Raw genomic sequence first — 15,622 nt, forward strand, 5'->3', positions numbered from 1 at the left:
GAACCTGCACTGCTTCAAAAAGCTTCATCGCTAGTGCCAAATATTCAAAGTGGGCACGGAAGTCATGGTTCTGGGTGGTACCGGATTGAGTCCTCGGCCCCAGTACCTAACCAATGTGGCCGAACGACTCTTCAGACAAGGACTGGACAGGTCAATGGATTTGGGTTAGGGCACCCACGGACTCGGGCCACCCTTGCGTCTTCAGCGCTCCCCGGTACCTTGCTGAGACTGATCCCGACATGGAAGTTTTAGGTCCCCCCGCAGATAACGGCCCAGATCCGAACCTTAATCAACAGAATATCTTCGGCAAGCTGCCGAACCGGGGGGGGCAGCGGCCGAATGCAGCATATCCCGGAGACTTGGCTCCCCGATACACATTATGTTTTCCAAGAGAACATGCTAGCAGTTGTCGGCCTCAAGCCGAAAGTTTAAGGATGGTAAGCTTCTTCGGCTGGGGCCGAGGCCTTTTAATTATCTCTTTTTCTCCTCTTTCACTTCGCTTTTTTATGCTGTGCCAACCTAACTGAACTGACCTTTCCCCTTTTCTTTTTCATAGCGGGACGAGACCAACGTCGGCATTAACTACGCTCGTCTTGGCGTCAACCGAGAACGAGTTGTAACTGATCGGGCCCCCTCTATCACTGAACCGAGGCATAGAGAAGTTCATCTAGACTCTTCCCACTTCCAAATTGAGGTTGTTGCTCTGTATCAGAGGTAGAAGCCTTGGTGGAAGAAGAGAGATCCCGGTTTCAGCTGCTGGACGAAGAAGCTGAAGCTGCCCGTACGGCCGAAGAGGTTGCACGGGTTATTGAAGCTTGTGAAGGAGGAGAAGGGTCCTCCAGGGCTGCTGAAGAAGAAGCTGCAGCTAGGGCAGCTGAAGAAGACGAGGCTTTGCTGAAGACCTCGGTGAGCTTTCAGACTTAATTTTGTCTGTTTCTGTTTGTTGTTTTGTTGTTTTTTTTTTTTTTTACTCACATTCTTCCTCCCCCCTATCTTTTACAGTCTGAAGAGAGTAATAGACACAGAGAAGGGAAAGCCCCTGTTCGTCCCGAAGACCAGATACAAGAAGAGTCCTCAGACTCAAACATGGACGAGCAGCCGCTTCAGAAAAGGCGCCGAAGAATGGCCATCATCGGCCCCATGACTTTCAGCGGAGGCCGATGACCATCGGCGTCGAAATAAGGGAACCCGAGGAAGGCAATGGATCGCCGAGGGTTCCCCGGCCACCACCTCAATCACCTCCAAAGACCCCTCCGCCACCTCCCGAGATGGAGGTGGATCAGAAAAACTCCCGAACCTAAGGAGGGGTCCAAGAAGACGTTCAAGAGAGTGCTGCTGAGCACAAGAATGAGGATGTCGTGATGCCTAGTGCTGAGGGTTTCACGGCAGACATTGCAAGAGAGGTTGAGGCCTTCGTCCTCACCCCTGAAGATGAAGAAGTCATAATAATTGACTCTTCTGAGAAGAAGGAGGATGCTGAGCCATCCAAAGTTTAAAGAAGCTCCATCGTCATCCTTTCCTTCCTTCCAGACTCTGCAATCTGGAGAAATGGGTTTCTCGGCCCCCCGAATTCCAATCCCAGATCACATCTGGGACCTCATATGGGGTCAGAACCGAGAAGGTGCTGCAGCCTACTTCGGCGATTTTGCTGGCATGTCCGAAGTAGATAGGGCAAGAATCTGGTCGCTGAAGGCCACTGTTGGGATGGGCGAATCCAGCAGATCAGTTCCTGACCCAGCCAGGTCTAACCAACTGCTGATGATGCAGGTGATTTTCCTTGCCTTTATCTCCTTTAAAATTCAGCTCTTCACTTATCATTATTATTATTATTTTTTATTTTAACTTGTGCTCCTGTTTTCAGTTTGTGCAGAATCAGAATCTCACTGTAGAGCTGATAGATACCCTACAAGATAGGGTGGACGCTGCCGAGCACGATAAAAAAGGTAGCCGAAGAGGTGTTAAAGCTTGCTAAGCTGAAGCAAGCAACAGCTGAAGAGAAGCAGCAGAAGGGTGAAGAATATGAGAAAAAAAACTGCTGAAGCCCTCAAAACCTACTGCGATGCTATGGAGAAGGAAGTTTTTCCCCACTGATGGAAGGGGAAAAATTCCTCCAAGAGCACATGGGAGTGGACATCTCCAAATTCAAGGCTACCATTGAGAGCCGAATCCAGGAAGGAGCTGCTGCACAAGCTGAAGTGCAGCAACAACTAGAAGCTCTTGAAGCCAGCAGAATGGCTGCTGAAGAGATGCTCCAAGCCAGGGATGTCCAACTCTCAGAGGTTCCTGCTGCTGCTGAAGCTCAGAGAGCTAAGCTCCAAGAAGCTGAGGATCAGCTGATGGCCAAAAACGAAGAAGTGGCCCAGGCTCAGACAGAGGCTTCCCAAGTTCAGCAGGAGCTGAATGAGCTGAAAGGTTCCTCCTCCAAGCTCGCCGATGAGCTGAAGAAATCCAAGGAAGACTTGGAGGAGACAAAGAAGAAGTTGGCTGATGCTGAGGCTCTACTCAAAGTCCGTGTCTATACCCAGGAAGAATATGAAATGGGTTTCAGAAACGGGTTCAGAGTGTGCCGAAGAGTCTGCCTTCATGCTGAGCCGAAGTTGGACTGGTCCAAATGTGCTGAATGGGTCCAGGATCCCGAAGACCCTCATATGAAGTATGTAACTCCATTCGAAGCTGAAATCCTTAAGGCTGAGGAAGCCGAAGAAGAAGCTGAGAGAATGAAGTTGGAGGCTGAACAGAGGGAAAGGGAGGCTCGGCAGAGTGCAAAGCCTGCTTCTTCTGCTGCTGGGGCTGAGACCACCATGGGGCCCAACAATGCTGACCAGTCTGATCCTCGGGCTGAAGCATAGGAACTCGGGCAGTCGTCTTCAGAATCTTGCGGTTCATCATGCGCTCAACTTTAGATTTGCCGCTTTCTTAATTTTTGCCTTGTTTGTTTTTTGCTTCAGCTTGCCTTGTCGTACAAAACAGTTTATTTTTTTGCCTCTGTACGTATTTCGGCAGCTGTTATTTTCCGCTTGTGGGCGGCTGCCGATATAGTTTTTTAACTTATTTGAACTTGTAGCTCAATTTCTGAGCATGAATTATTAATTTGATGTTCTTTTCTTCAGCTGCTTTGTTTTTTAATGCTTTACTGTTTCTTCAATTCTGCTGAACATAAACTTGCACTGGTAGTGCTTCTTGCCCCCCCCAGAAATGGAAGTATGGCTTCAGCTGAATAAACAATTTCTTTATTTCTTAAAAATGGATATTCGAAACACAGGGCCAACTGAAGGCAATGATTCGGATAATGGCTTTCTGGGATACAAGGCTCAGTTAAGGCAATATCCCAGAATTGTCCATGGACTCATGCCTTTGGAGAACAAATCTTACTGAAGCTTGACTTCAGTTGAAAGACTAGAGTTCTTTAAAAAGACGAGTTTGTCAGCAATTTGAAACCCAGTTACCCGAAGGCGAAGGTTTCAGACGAGGCTGAATAAACAATTTCCAACAGTTGCTGTTATCCTTGATTTTCTGTCTATCATTGAAAAATGGATATCCGAAACACAGGGCCAACTGAAGGCAATGTTTCGGATAATGGCTTTCTGGGATACAAGGCTCAGTTAAGGCAATATCCCAGAATTGTCCATGGACTCATGTCTTTGGAGAACAAGTCTTACTAAAGTTTGACTTCAGCTGAAAGACCAGTGTTCTTTAAAAAGACGAGTTTTGTCAGCAATCTGAAACCCAGTTACCCGAAGGCGAAGGTTTCAGACAAGGCTGAATAAAAAACCCTTAAAGAGTAGATAGAACCAAGAAAACTTTGAAAGGATAAAAAGTTGCAAATATTTATATAAATGGCGGCTCCAAGGCCTTTCATTAGTTCAAAATGTACTTACAAAGATTGTTCTGCCCCGAAGGATTTACACTGATATTTTTTCAGTACATCACCGTTCCAGTGATTTTTCAACTCTGTTCCATCCAACTGCCGAAGTCGGTATGTCCCTGGCTGAAGCTCATCACAGATTTCATAAGGCCCTTCCCATGCAGCTGAGAGTTTCCCATGGATTCGGCCTTTCTGAACTGCAGCAGCATTCCGAAGGACAAGGTCTCCAATTTTAAGAGGCCTTGCATGGATCCTTCGGTTATAAATTTTGCTGATTCTCTGCTTATAAGCAGCCATTCAGTCTCGGGCTGAGTCTCTTACTTCGTCGAGGAAATCGAGAGATTCTCTCATTAGTCGCTCATTCTCAGCCGAGAAGTGGTGCACTCGTAGGCTCTCAGAGCCAATTTCCACTGGAAGAACGGCTTCGGCACCATACACCAGTTCAAAAGGTGAATAGCCCGTTGCCTCTTTTTCAGTTGTCCGAAGGGACCAAAGGTTCCAGGGAGCTCCTCCAGCCACTTGGACTTTTGATCTTCCACCCTCCTTTTGAGGGCATTTAGGATCTGTTTATTTGCAGCTTCGGCTTTTCCGTTACTTTGCGGGTGGCATACCGCTGAATATGCCAGTTTAATGCCGAACTGATCTGTATACCGTTTCAGTGGTAAGTTATCAAATTGCCTCCCATGATCGAAGACAAATACTCTCGAGATGCCAAAACGAGTGATGATATTCTGCCGGATAAATTTTCTGACAGTTTGCTCTGTAATGTTCGAGGCTGCTTCGGCCTCGATCCATTTACTGAAGTAGTCAACACCAACTATCAGCCATTTTTTCTGGTACACAGCCTCTGGAAATGGTCCTAGTATATCCAGTCCCCATTGGGCAAACGGGAGTGGATTAAGGATCGGCTGAAGATCCCTTGCTGGCTGGTGGATAACTGGAGCGTATTTTTGACATTTTTCGCATTTCCGGACCAGCTCCTTAGCATCTGCGATCATGGTGGGCCAGCTCCTTGTGGGCTAAGGTCCTTCCCCCAATGTGGTTCCCACAGATGCCGAGGTGAATCTCCCGTAGGATATAATCTGCATCTGTTGGTCCCACGCATTTCAGCAATGGGGCTGAGAAGGACTTTTTCAGAAGTTCCCCCCTGAAGACAATGAACCTTGAGCTGGTTCTCTTCATCTTGGAGGCCAAAGCTTTATCTTCGGGAGTTTCTCCCCGAAGTTTGAAAGCTAGGATGGGTTCCATCCAACTAGGCTCTGGGTCAGCGCAACACACTTCAGGTGCTTCGTCGACACTTCTCTCTCGACGCACTTCTACATATACAGATCTGTTCAGCTCGGTAAGAATTGAACTGGCAAGTTTGGAGAGTGCATCGGCTTGAGTATTCTGACCCCTTGGGATCAGCTGAACCTCAAAAGTTTTCAGCTTTGCAATGACTGATTTGGTCTTGGCAAGATAAGCTATCATGGAGGGCTCTTTGGCCTCGTAGCTGCCGCTAATCTGATATGCAACTAGCTGAGAGTCTGTTTTCAGGCAGACATGATCGGCTTCCAGGGAGATGCACAATTCTAGGCCGGCGATTGCTGCCTCATATTCGGCTTCGTTGTTCGAGGCCTTAAAAGAAAATTTTAGTGCATACTCGAAGGATTTGCCTTCGGGAGAAGTTATCACTACTCCTGCCCCCGAACCGTTTTCGGTGGAAGATCCATCCGTAAACACGGTCCAGACTTTCTTTTCATTGTCTAGCGCTTCTTGGTATGAGCATTCGGCCAAGAAATCCGCTAGAGCTTGAGCCTTAATGGCAGCCCTCGGACGGTAGCTGATGCTGAATTCGGTGAGCTCAAAAGCCCACTTGGCTAGCCTACCAGATTTTTCAACCTTGCCGAGAACTTTTTCCAACGGCTGATCAGTTAAGACCACTATCTGATGGCAATCAAAATAGGGCCTCAGCTTCCGAGCAGCTACTACTACCGCGAAAGCGACTTTCTCGAGTAGAGGGTAGCGAGTCTCGGCATCCGTCAGTGTATGACTGACAAAGTAGATCGGTTGTTGACTTTTACTTTCTTCCTTCAGCAGTACTGCACTGATGGTGGCTGGGCTAACGGCCACATACAGGTACAAAGTTTCTCCTTCTACTGGGCTAGCCAGCGTTGGGAGTTGAGCCAGATGCTCCCGAAGTTGTTTAAAGGCGTCTTTTTGCTCTTCCTCCCAAACGAGCTCTTTTGTTTTCGGGAATTTCAGGGCTTTGAAGAAAGGTAACCCCTTATCCGAAGCTCTGGAAATGAACCTCGAGAGGGCTGCCATTCTTCCGGTGAGCCGCTGAACATCCCGCTTTGTTTTCGGCTCAGGAAGGTCGAGCGCTGCTTTGACTTTGGAGGGATTGGCATCAATCCCCCTCTTGCTGACTATGAACCCAAGGAATTTCCCTGACTTCACGCCGAAGACACACTTCTTCGAATTCAGCTTCATTTGATGCTTTCTTAAGGTGGCGAAAGTTTCAGCCAGGTCCTTAACATGGTCCTCAGATTTTTTGCTCTTGACGATCGAATCGTCGACATAGACTTCCATGTTTCGGCCCTTTTGATCGGCAAAAACTTGATCCACCAACCTTTGATAGGTTGCCCCCGCATTTTTCAATCCGAAGGGCATCATTTTGTAATTGTACACCCCAGCGTTCGTGACGAATGTCGTCTTTGCTCGATCGTCGGGGTGCATGAAGATCTGATGATACCCCGAGAATGCGTCCATGAAACTAAGCAAGGCATGGCCACTTGTCGAATCGACTAGCTGATCGATCCTCGGCAAGGGATAGAAAACCTTCGGACAAGCCTTATTTAGGTCCGTGAAGTCAACGCACATCCTCCAGGTACCATTGGCCTTCTGAACCATCACCACATTTTCCAGCCATTCTGGATATTGGCAAGGCTCGATGAAGCCTGCCTACAACAATTTTTTTACCTCGGCTGCGATGTCTCGGTTCTTATTAGCGGAGTAATTGCGCTTCTTTTGCTTAATTGGTCGACACGTTGGGTCAACATTAAGCTTATGGGAGATGAGGTCTGGACTTATCCCGAGCATATCAGCTGCCGAGAAAGCAAACACATCTCTGTTGTCCCGAAGGAGCTGAATAAGTTCACAACGGGTGTTCGGATCAAGGTCCATCCCGATTGTTACACATTTCTCAACATCTCCTTCGGCCAACTCAACTGTTTCAGTCTGTTGGTCCATGTCCATTGCTGATGGACTGGACTCTTCAGAATCTGGCCTGCTGCCTATGTCAGCAGGTGTCCCAGTCTTTTTGTTCTTCGGCTGGCTCTCTGAGTCTTGCTGTTCAGCTGAAGAGCTAGCCTTTTCCCTTTCGGGCCCTTTACCTCTGGGTATAGATCCTTGGGCCGAAGCACTTAGGCCTTTCGGCTTTTTTGTGCTTGGCTCTCTTTCTTTTTCTTTCTCCTCCTCATCCTTGTCGTCATCTGGGCGACTACTGGATGGCTTGAGGTAGTTGCACCTTCGGGCGTCCTTTTGGTTGCCCTGTATCCTTTCGGGGAAGCCAGCGTCTGAGACCTAAATCATCAGCTGATGATAAGTTGAGACGACCCCTTGGATCTCATGAATTATGGGTCTCCCCAATATCACGTTGTACACTGAAGGAGCGTCAATGACCAAAAATTCAATCATGACGTTCCTGGCTGCCTCATCGCAGCCGATGGTGATAGGAAGTGTCACCTTCTCATCTGGATAAGTTGAAGTCCCGTTGAACCCGGATACCGGGTAGGGTACCGGCGTAAGGTGCTTGGGCTTCAGCTTGATTTGATTGTAGGCCTTTCGGAACAGAATGTTTGCTCCGCTGCCACCGTCAACAAGGACCTTACTGACGTCGTGGTTGGCCACCGTGGCGATGATCACCAACGGATCCTCGTGAGGGAACGTTACCCCCCGACAGTCGGCGGCTGTGAACGTCATGTTCGGCACCGGCGATTGGGGAGACTGAATGTCAGCGTTGTTCACCTGGTGAGTCAAATCCCTAAGGTGTCGCTTGTGCTCCCTTCGAGAGCATATTCCTCCCGAGATAACATTGATCGGAGAGAATTTCCCCTCTGGCTTTTTACTGTTCTTCCGGGGGAAGTCGAGGTCTTGCCGAGAGTCCTTTGCTGACTTCCCGGACTCTTTTTTCTCGCGGTGATCCGCGATGTATTTTTTCAAGTATCCCTTCCGGACCATGTCCTCTATCTGGTCCTTCAGTTGGATACACTCCTCAGTGTTGTGTCCCGGAGATTCGTGGAACTCGCACCACTGATTTTTATTTTTTCGCTAATACCACTCTGGGAGTGGTCTCGGCTTTCGGTAACTCTGCTCCTCCTTCGTCACGCTGCAAATTTTGGCGCGTGGAAGAGAGAGCGGAGTGTAGGACTCGTATCTGCCTGTGTATGAGGCAGATTTTTCCTTCTTTGGGTCGCTGGCCGAAGATTGCTCCGAGGCCTTTGACTTTCCCTTTGCCTTATGGCCTTGGCCTTCAGACAAGGGTATTTGTTTTTGTTTCCTTCCCCCGAATTGAGGTTGGGTTTTCGCCTTGTTCCATTCTTCGGCTCGGATGAACTTATCCAAGGCATTCAGAGCTTCCTCCAAGGTCTACGGGGTATGCATGACCATGAAGTCTAGGAACTTCCCGGGCTGAAGGCCATTCTGCATTGCAAAAACGGCTACCCCCTGGTCCAGCTGAGAGACGCTGGATGACTCGTTACTGAAACGGGTCAGATAGTCTCGGAGGCTTTCGGTTTCCCCCTGTTGCAGACTCATGAGTTCTGCAGTAGTCTTCTCTCGGCGGTTTGCCGTGGAAAACTTGCTCCTAAATTTGGAGGACAGATCATCCCACCCTGCTATGGAGCCTTGCTTTACTCCCTTGGAGATCCACGCTTGCGCGACCCCCTTGAGAGTGGTTGGGAAATATTTGCACCAAGTCGCTTCGGATCTGGGGCAAAGATGCATATGAGTCTCATACGAGGCCACGTGGTCCTTCGGATCCGAGGTCCCGTCATATGTGATGTGCGACGGTATTTTAACCGTGGGCACGTGCTCTTCCAGTATCCATTGCTCGAATGGCGAACTGGCGGGTAGCATAACGGCCTTGCCCTTGTTCCTGGCCGAAGGGACCGCGCTCCGCCCTCTTAGAGAGGTAGGAGTGGTTTTCGTCCCTGGCTGGGAAATCTGGGCCTCGACCGCAGGGAACGAGAGGCGACTGTGCACGCTCGGTTCCTTGCCGCCGAGTCGGTCGAGGACGCTTCGGCAAACAGTCTCAGGTTGTTCTCGGTGAGTAGATTCTGGGCGAGAAGCTGAGCTGCTGCTCTTATGCGTTTCTGGTCGGGAGGTTGAGGATCCTTTGAAAAATTGAGGGTTCTTTTTCCTCTCTTTTTCAGTTTTCCAGGTATCCTCTTCCCACTCTTCCAGTTCCCGGAAGGAAGGAAGCTTCCCACCATCATGGTCTAGCTTCCTCCGTTGATGCCGGGTATGCGGAGGAGTTCGATCACGAGGTGGTGGCATATTTTGTGCCCTCATTGCCTCCATGAGCATTGTCAGCGCTCTTGCCACCTCCTCCGAGCTGGGCCCCGTCAAAGGGGTCCTCGGCCGAGTATGGGAATGAGAGCGCACAGTCGATGGTTGGCTTTGGGGCACTGAATGTGTCCTATGATCGGACTCACCCCTGCTAGACCGAGAGTGACTCGGCCTATGATGAGAGTTATGAATTACGGGAGAAAGGGAATCCTCCCTGTATGATCCTCCCCCCGAGCTGGCACCCTTGAGAGAGTTCCGGTCCGACGAGGGTGATGGTGTAGGGGTTTTAGGCTTTTCGCCTGCTCCTTGACGGAGGCCTTTGCTCTTGCGGTTCTTAGCCATTGCTACTAAGATAATTGCAAGATGATCTTGGTTAGAAATTTGGCTTAAAGATGTTTGAAATTTCTCCCCACAGACGGCGCCAAATTGTTTCGGGTGAAAACAATGGGACCTTGTCGAAGGTCCGATGAAGTGGAGAAGACTGGATTCGGTCCAAGTGATGTTGGGTCGAAGGTTTCCTGCACAGTAAACACACGTAAACTAGCCTCGGGGGTGTTGCCGAGGAAGGCCCCTCCGATGCTAAAATCAGTACAGTGTGTAGAAAGAGAACATTATGCAAGAGAATTAATTGCTTGAGGTTTTGCTTGAATGAATGTACAAATGTAATATTGATGGCTTTTATACCTTTGCATATATGGAGAAGTTGGGCCTTAGCCCAATTGGCTTGCCTTGAGGACTGATCTTTGACTTTAGCACAATTGGAGAGATGAACCTTGACCTTGGGCTTTTAATTGGACCATTTAACGCCTAGGCCCAATTGGACTAAATTGGACCCAAACACCAGCAATATCATATCATCTATATTTCATCACTTGTCATACCTTATTGTGTGTAAATTGCTATGTTATCAGGCGGCAAAGTCAGAATTTCACGGATTTGGTACGAGGACGAACTATATAGTCTTTTCATTTCTTTTAGTACTTTCACCACAACAGGTTTTTTCATCTGACATAGTTTGACTAGATACACTCACGAACACACAAGTCATTAAAATATACTCCGTGAAATTTATAAAATAATATAATAGTAAGTAATACGAGTAATTAAGGTTGAGGCCGTGTTAGTCCAAATTCAAATTCGGTTGATATCATTATTTCTTGTAATCCTCTTAACATACCAAATCCGTAGTTTGTAGTAGCTAGATTAACTAACAATATGCAGAGCATCTTCTCATATATACCAATCTCCATTAGAGAAAATGACGATTGACAAAACTACGAATAGGTAGCTTAGTTAATTAGAAGCTCAAACTCAAAGGGTTAATCAACTAACACCGCTTAGCTTCCAAGTTCCAACTTGAATTATAATCACAAGAATAATAACAAGAGATAGTTGAAATAATAATGCAATGTAAAATGGATAAATTAAGGTGGTCCAAAAGGCAGGCATGTGGTAGCCAGGCAGAGCCTCGTAACTCGGAAAGGAGACAAGAGAAAGAGGAAGAGAAGAAGATGAATACCATATTGTTTACACCACACAAATTATAAGCTTCGTTTCAAAGGATAAGGCATCTTTCTTTTATTGTTTCCTAAGCCTAAAATCATCAGCGCGCAGTCGAATTTGACAAATTAAATATCTGAAACCACGTACTAGTAGCCCACCTTTTTCCATTTTTACAATTGTTTTCAATATTCATATAAAATAATTTATATACTCCAGGTATACATGCACCCAATTAATTCAAAGTTAGGTTTTAATCTTTATTTGATTTATAATTAATAACAATCATTAAAATGAGAACAAAATATTCATGAATGTATTGTACATCTGGATGTATATATAACAATTATATTCATGCATTCACATATACGACGATATAGTATTTGTTGTATGCATGGTCGATCTCCAAGTTATTTGTCAACTAACTTGAAGAGGATATTTTATTTCTCTAGATTGTTATGTGCATTATTGTTTGATTTATTTCTGTTCAGTCCACGAAAGCTACCCATGTTGATGATTTATAGATCCAAGTTAACACACGCTGACCATTTTAAATTTACACACCACGTTAATTCAATTATATATGTGAGTAATGTGACCATTATGTATGTACATACACAACATGTACAAAATGAAACTAATCCTACAACATCAACATAAAATCATGCATGTATGCCGTATGTGATCAATTTGTGTCAATCATTATTTGGGATCTAGGCCACTTCTTTCATTCACTCAACATGTTGGGTAAATTTTAAATACTCTTTGTCAACCCAACATATTTGCAATCAAAGATTTGCATTGATATATGCTAACATTATGAAACGTAGAGAGTATCTTTCATATATAGACCTGTTCAACGGGCCGGGCCGGATTGGGCTTTATATGAAATGGGCTGGGTCGGGTCGGGCCAAGGCTAATCCAAAATGGGCCGAACTTGTCCATGGGCCATTAAGCCCAGCCCAGCCTATTTAAAAATGTATAAACAAGGTACAACCACCAAAAAGTAAACACAATATAAGAGAATTATAAAGGGCCTTAGCCAGCAAGTTAAAAGTAGAGAACTAAGTAATGTTCTTAACACAAATTTGTTACAATATTAAATAATTAAGCATAGTTAATTGTCTTCCCAAGCATCTTGTTGCTAATAACTTTTTTGACAAATCTGATTTTACTGGGTTCACAGGAGCTTTAGCCATGCTCAAGGTCTTAGGCAGCTATAGCAAATGTTCACGACTTCAAAAATTCCCCAGAGAATCAAAAAATCTCTTGATGTCAAAGAAAGCATTTTCGTGTGATCCATGCATCCCATTAATAACTGATGTTCTGTATTGCAGCTTCACAGCTTGGTTAATACTTTAGGAATGTGGATAACGTGGATATGAATCATATATAGTCCTTCTCTATCATCCACGTTATCGATCAAATCCAAGGTGAAACTGATGCCAAATTACCAGTTTAATTAGCTTAATCAACACTTGTACTAGTAAATTAAACTACCACTTATGACATATACAATACTGAGTCTCTGAATTCCTTAACTTGGTTTTATGCGAATCGCGACAAAATATAATTGTACTTAGTAGGCGTCACGTGTGTCTCTATATGTATGGGTTATGGGTCAATTATTTTATGGTGTTGGAAGCAAGTAGCCCATATCAAACAATCATACATAACTTAGAATATATTCATGCTAAACACAGGATTTTGACGATCAAACGATTGGAAAAGAATACAAAGGTCTTATTAGGTGAAATAATCACAATTTCACATGGTATAACCAACCATTTATATGGGAATTGAATGGAACAATGCATTTACTATTGTTGAAGAAATTATTCAGGATCAACAAAATCTTTTGATTCCATAAACTTATAATAATGTGGGTGTTATTTCATATTTCGTCAAACTACCTTATTTTATACTCATATTTAAAGTGTAAGGTAGCTTTATATCTTTATGCTTAACTTCACAATCATATCCCTATAAAAAGCTTTGTTTGATTTGGAGATATTTTTAAGGGGTCTATGGTGTACCTTACCTAAACACATGAGTAAATGCGATATTTCATTTGACACCCTTTTGATTTGTTTTAATTATCAGTGTAATTTTGATTAGCACGAGTACATTTTAATTTAAATAATAATTTAAAATTAAATTAAATTGAAGATGGATTGAGCTAAAGGTTAATGAACTTTTGGAGTTTATTGTGGGTTCCTTAGCAATTGAGTTTATTGGGCCAAATAAAGTGCATGCAGTCTGCTTATTACTTATTTTATCATCTTTGCAAGGATTCGGCCCATTTAACTGATATGGGCTAACAGGGCCTACTAAAGTTGGTGATTCCTATATAATTGATTTGTTTCCTGTTTTTGAGTAAAATTAACAAGCATAACATGAAATTGTGAGCATAATAGGTAATTAAGTGCTAAGAGAGTGATTATGCAGGCGGCGGTGCAGTCTTCCGCAGGTGCTGCTGCTGGGCAGGGGGTGGCAGGGCAGCCTGCTCGCTGCTGCTGCCTTGCTGCTGGACAGGGGGTGGCAGTGCAGCTTGCACGCTGCTGGGGTCTGCCACGCTGCTGCTGGCTAGCCCTTGCGTGCTCGGGCGCTGGCTGGGCGATGGCAGCAGACTCCACAACCCGGGTGTGGTGTGCATGCTGCTGCCACAGTCCGGTTGTGGGGTGGGCTGTTTCGGGTGGCTCATCCCCCACATACGCCCCATTTATGCCAAAATCAACATCTTCATATTCATCCCACACCGGCGGAGTCGAAAAATACGCTTCCCACAACAATCTTCTATCATCGAGAAGAGATTCAAGGTACGGAAATTGGTCCTCGAAGAACTGAACATCATGACTAACAAAAAATTTGTTAGTATTCAAATCATAAAGGCGCCACCCCTTCTTTCCATGAGGGTACCCAACAAAAATGCATTTGCGACTCCGTGAATCAAACTTGTCCTTAATCCGAGGACGATTAGCAGCATAAGCAAGACAACCAAAAACACGCAAACTATCCAATGATGGAGTTTGACCAAACAAACACTCGTGAGGAGATTTACCTTTCAAAACCGGAGTCGGAGTGCGATTAATGAGCTGCACCGCCATCATAACACACTCACCCTTGGGCAAATTTGCTTGAAATCGAAGAGCTCGAGCCACATTCAAAATGTGTCGATGTTTACGTTCAACTCTACCATTTTGCTGAGCCGTGTCGACGCACGATGTTTGATGCAGAATGCCCTTCTGAGCAAAGAACGACCCCAAACTCATAAATTCTTGGCCATTATCGCTTTGAACCAACTTCACTTTCTTGTCAAATTGAGTTTTAGCCATAGCACAAAACTCACGAACCAACTGAGAAGCCTGATACTTACCGGCCATCAAAAACACCCAAGTAGCACGAGAAAAATCATCGACAATGGTTAGGAAATAACGAGCATCACAACTAGAAACAATCTTATTCGGACCCCAAATATCACAATGAATTAAATCAAAAATTTCAGATGCTTTATTCATACTCAACGGAAAAGAGTTTCGGGGTTGCTTCCCCATAAAACAAATGTCACAATAGAAAGAACAAACAGAGTTACTACTATGAGTACTACGACTACTAGAAACTCCTGGAATAGAGCTCACAACTTGCATTGACGGATGCCCGAGACGCCTATGCCATAACAAAATTGCATCTGAAATAACTACTTTGTTCACCTGCAGATTCCGAGCACGAACCGGACGAAAAATATAGACCCCATCATATTGTACCCCCGCTCCAATCAGGTTCCTCAAACTGCGGTCCTAAATAATGCATAGTTTGTCAGTGAACATAATAAAATAACATTGTTTTTCTAATAATTGAGACACAGATAACAAGTTGCATTTAAGAGCAGGAACATATAAAACATTATCAAGAGTTAAATTATTAGACAAAATAACTCGTCCTTCCTTTGTTGTCGTCGTGCTCTTCCCATTGGGTAAACCAACAGGCGAAGAGATGTCATGTAAGTCAGTGAAAAGAGCAATATTACCAGACATATGATTCGATGCTCCAGTATCAATGAGCCATTCAATGGAATTATACGTACCAAGTTTGTTGCCATCTGTCGAAGAACCAGACTTGGCACCCTTTACCGCAGACATGAGTTCCTTCCATTGAGCATCAAAGATTGTAGGAACACTCCCACGATCAGAATCAGAAACTGGCTCATTATTACCACGAGAAGTACCAGCAGCACCGGCAAACTCACCCTTTCCCTTACCAGAAGACCGACCACCACTACCTCCTCGACCGCCACGACCACCACGTCCCCCACGACCCCCACCCGGGAAGCCATGAAGCTGATAGCAATGGTCCTTATCGTGACCAGACCTCTTACAGTAAGTACATTCTATCCGGTCAGAAGTTCGACCGGAAGCCGTACCTGTAGCATTAAAACCAACAGCCATAGAGGAAGAAGAGGTCTCATGTGCCTCAGACACAGATTGCTTACACTCATCAGCAACAACCTTAGCATAAGAAGCATTCATAGAAGACAAAGGATCACTCATCAACAAAGTAGACACCACAGAACCAAACTTCTTAGGTTCCAAACCAAGACAAAACTGATGCAATAACTCATTCTCATGCAACTTAGCATATTCTTTCGCAGCGGAACAAGTACAGACAGGAAATTTCACATAACTAGACAATAAATTCTGCAATTTATTT

This window comes from Chenopodium quinoa, unplaced genomic scaffold (assembly GCF_001683475.1).
Source record: "Chenopodium quinoa cultivar QQ74 unplaced genomic scaffold, ASM168347v1, whole genome shotgun sequence".
Taxonomy (NCBI): Eukaryota; Viridiplantae; Streptophyta; class Magnoliopsida; order Caryophyllales; family Amaranthaceae; genus Chenopodium; species Chenopodium quinoa.